The sequence below is a fragment of the Brassica oleracea genome, chromosome C9 (assembly GCF_000695525.1).
Source record: "Brassica oleracea var. oleracea cultivar TO1000 chromosome C9, BOL, whole genome shotgun sequence".
NCBI lineage: Eukaryota > Viridiplantae > Streptophyta > Magnoliopsida > Brassicales > Brassicaceae > Brassica > Brassica oleracea.
This window is the reverse complement of record NC_027756.1, coordinates 53,227,388-53,232,014: the sequence shown is the minus strand read 5'-3', so window position 1 is coordinate 53,232,014 and position 4,627 is coordinate 53,227,388.

Here is a 4,627-nt window from a genome sequence, read left to right as displayed (position 1 = left end):
CCAGTTAACAACAAACAGAAAATAAAGGCGGCTCGACCGTCCAGTTAACAATAAATAGAATATAAGGCGGCTCGGCCGACCAATAAATTAATTAAAATATTAATAAATAATGTAGGAAGTATTCCGGCCATTATAACATAATATAAATAATAGTACAAGCGGTATACCAACCATTATAGCAGGGTATATATGATATAATAAATTTTACTGAATTGCAGAACGATCGTGCTGATAACGTGTTATGAAATAACTTATAATTTATAGTATCGAGAAATTTAAGTAAGAGTAGAATTTAATACCCGTAGGAAGCAAATAACACTAATATAAAGGAGAGAGTTTATTATAAGGAAGAAGAAGAAGATGTAATGGTGTACAAAAGAGTGAGATGAGTGATGATATTTATAGTGAGCAACAATACATAAAATAACAAAGATGGTGCTTGATTTGGTAAATGAATGGGTGATCATAGTGCTTGATGAGTAGATGATCATAGTGCTTGAGTTGGTAAATGAGCGGAGTATCATTTCAAAGTTTATCTTATAACAGTTTGGATAATTGATACACTTGTTAAAAGACAAGCGGACATTAAGCATAAACTTCCAAGAGAGGACCATCCTGATCATTATCCCCTTGGTGTCTATCGGCAAAATTAATAAATATGCAACAATATTTGATATAAAATTTTGGAAACTAGTTTGATCTAGTGATATATAAGGACAAACAGATTATTAGGGATATGCACGTTACGTTTTACTTGCTTCCCTTGTCTCCATCGTACTTTACAATAAATAAAATACTTTTAAAAGAGATAATACCTGCTAACTAAACCACGTATGAATTGTATTCATCTATCCAAACAAATGAATATACTATAGGATTAATTCTACCTAGGAGTTTGCTCATAGAGCTGCCCACACGCAAAAAGAAAAAACTGAAACCAGAACAAAATTCTTGTATATTCCATATCTAGTGTCATTCAAATTCTTGCCAAACCGACACTCAGTTTTATAATTAACCAGTTACATTAATATGTTTCTGTTACTTGAATTTCTCACACATCATCATGTAATAGTATAGATATAAAACATTAATCTATTGATCTTATATATAACCTAGATTAGTCATACAAAATCTTCAACAAATAAAAGCTTAAAAGGTACAAACGCTGGTGTATCAACAAAAGTTTTTAATGTTATCAACAACTAAAGTAGTTCAGAAAGATTGATCGGAAAGATCAGAAGTGGTTCAGAAAAACCAAAGCGCATAAAAAGAAAAGAAAAAATCACATGCATGTCTACGAAAGAAAAGTTTTCTTAGAAAATAATAACTATAGTTGTGTTAGAAAAACAAAGTAAAAATGAAAAAAAGACAGTGAGATTCTTATTGGGAAAGATCAGGGGGATCGTTTCTTCTTATGTACCTTTGTTTGGGGATTCAGTGTCTGAAGTGCCAGTCACTTACACAGATCTACCCTACATCACACCACATGCCTCCTCTAAAGTAAATACGTATTTACCTTTCGTAACCTAATCTGTATACACTTATACATCATGTATATCGGTATATGCTGACTTTTAGTTTCAAATAGCTATATAATATTTTTAATTTGTACAGAGTTTTATACATGGTTCATGGAGTCCATAAATAATATATGAAAGCCATGATTAAACCGAACGTGAGATGTCGTGCGGACCCAAAGTAAATATATTTAATCAACCCCAGAATCTTATAAAGATACCAATGGAATCTTAATTAATAAAAGGAATTAATTAGGCTACTTCCTCTCATAATGGACCTTAATTGATCAGAAAATATAATTTGAATTCAAACGATTGCAATTATATCCGAAATGGTAAATAGATTATATAGATACATTTCACCCAGTAGATATATAGTCAATATATAACGAAAAACATATACTAAAGGTAAAATATGCATGTAAATGGTACATCATGCATGTACAAAAAGTCTAAAGTCTAAACACATGACATGTCTCTATGGCTGCTTTAGCCGTACACGACATAAATTCTAACCAACCTCTAGGTTTAGATCTAGAGTAAAAACCCTTCAATTTCAATCCTTGAAGTTATATACATATACCTTCTCTGTTCCCTCTCTAGAATTTTACACAGAAGAGAGAGAAAACTCTGGTTTTGATTCGTCGGATCTTTTTCGGCTTAATTTCCCGTTTCATCGGGATGTTGACTCTCGGAAGAAGAAGCTTTTCTAGTTCTTCTTCGCCGGCTTATGTTTTCCGGGAGACGGTGGCTTCTTCAGCACCTCCGTCGCCGGCTTTGTCTTTGGGTGTAACCGATCTATGAATATGTGTTTCAATTGTTACTCTGCCTCTCGATCTGAGTCTTGTGTCGCATGTTGTTATGTCGGCGCGGAAGGATCGATTGTAGGCGGTTTAATCTTTGGTGATTTCGTAGATCGGAGTGGAGCGACAGTTCGTTTTGTTGAGCCTTAGGGTGAAATTCATTGGTTTGGGTGTGGTTTTAAATCGTCAAAGGTGTTTCCGGTGACTTTGGATGAGATCTCGGGACTGTCATCAATGAAGCTCTCCGTTGGAAAAAGTTTGGTGATGAAGACGGGTACGGTGGTTTTTGCTCCGGCGTGTTCCAGCGAAACTAGTGGTCGTTCTTTGTCTTCTCCAGCTAACCTTGACGTTTGGGGTACCAATGTGGTGATCGGGTGACGCGTGTCTCTGTGGGGCGGGGGACTCAACACGTGGGCGGACAAGAGTTTGCTGGACGCGTGTATAGTTGTGTCACAGTTCAGTTTATGGGTTTGGGCCTTAGGCCAAGTTTCGTTTTACCCTCTATGTTGGGCTGTATGTTTGTCTGACCTTATGCTCTTTTGTAGTTGGGCTTTCTGGGCTTGACCCATCAATAAAAAATTAGTAGATGGTAAAAAAAAAAAATATATATATATATATATATATATACATATCCCTAATTTCAGATCTTATTTCTGTAAATAAAGTTACCTATAATAAACTAACTAATACTTGTACTGTTCTGCATGTTACTCCTTTAACAAGTAGGCATGTTAGTGTATGTTCACATTAGCAGAACTTTGATTTCATTTTACATCTTTTGTATAAGTAATTAGCTCAAAAATATATGCATGTCTAGAAGTTTGATTAAATCTTTATTATACTAAGATTACTTATACTCCCTCCGTTTCACTTTATTTGTCGTTTTAGACTTATGCACACGGATTAAAAAAACGTTTAATTTTGTACATTTTCAAAATAAAAACATCATTACACATACACCTAACCATATTTCAACCAATGAAAAAATAAACAGAAGAATCTTATTAATAAATATTGCATTGAAATCATAAAACGACACTTATTTTGAAACGAAATTTTTTTTTCCAAAACGACATTTAAATTGAAACGGATGGAGTATAATAATAGGCTCCATATTCTTGATTTTATTCTTTTTTTTTTGTTGATGTAACGCTCATTGATACGAATATATATATACCTGCTTTTTACATTAAAAATAACTTCTTCCTTAATTTGCAATAATTACTTTTTTATCTCTTCCCTACAGAGAGAGAGGCATGTATTTACTTTTTTTTTGGCATGTATTTACTTTTTTTGGCATGTATTTACTTTCTGTTACGTAGAAACAACTTAACTGATAAAAAAAATAATTTAGAACCTAAAGTTAGAATACGCTAATGACTACGTTGAAGAATAAATAATCATATTTTTTTTAAGTCTGAAAGTTCATTGCAAAACTGTTCTACTAAGTTACAAAAGAAGTTTAACTGACTATAATTTAGTAAAAAAAAATAACAACTATCTTAACGATCAAACTAAAGTATAAAGTACATCTTTATTCATTATGAGAACTGTGTAATTACTAATATGTTTAATTGGAATCTACATTATAATCTATGCGACACGTCAGTGATATGTGGGTCCCACTTTTAAAAAGTGTGAAAAAGTGACAAGTTTGTTACTCGAACTCGGGTTATTGAGATCTAAACAACAACATTTATACCACTAAGCTAAAGGATTATTTGAACATTGATGGCTGAAACGAATATATATTTATGAAGGTCGGAAACCGTTGCTTCTTCGGTTTTCTCTGTGGGACCCACACTTATTTATTTTATCTAATGATTCAATAAATACTTTATAACTCACGTTTTGAAATGAGATTCGTTAAAAAAAAGCCCAATAAACTTCTTTGGTCTGTAAGCGTTCTCTTCAATGGAAGTTTAGGGCTTTCAATTTTTAATCATCGGTTCATGACTCATCTAAGAAACACAGATTGACTCTTTGAGTTTCATGAATCAGTTTTTCTTCTATAGTCTCTACATCTCCCCATCTTTAATAAATTCATCATCGGTTCTTTTATTTTGCCTGATAAATCATGATTGTGTGGTTTTAATTTTCTTTGGTCATCCTTAGCTTGCACCTTATGATCTAACCAAGAAGAGAAGACATTTGTCGTTCATGATGCCATCGAGGACTCAGTTGAGTCATACGGGAGACATACTATCTGTTGCCTGATTGTTCAAGAAGAGTTTATGTGATGTGAAACATATTTGTTTCTTTTCATCAGTTGCTTTGTTTAATCTTTTTTCCTGCAAATAATGATGG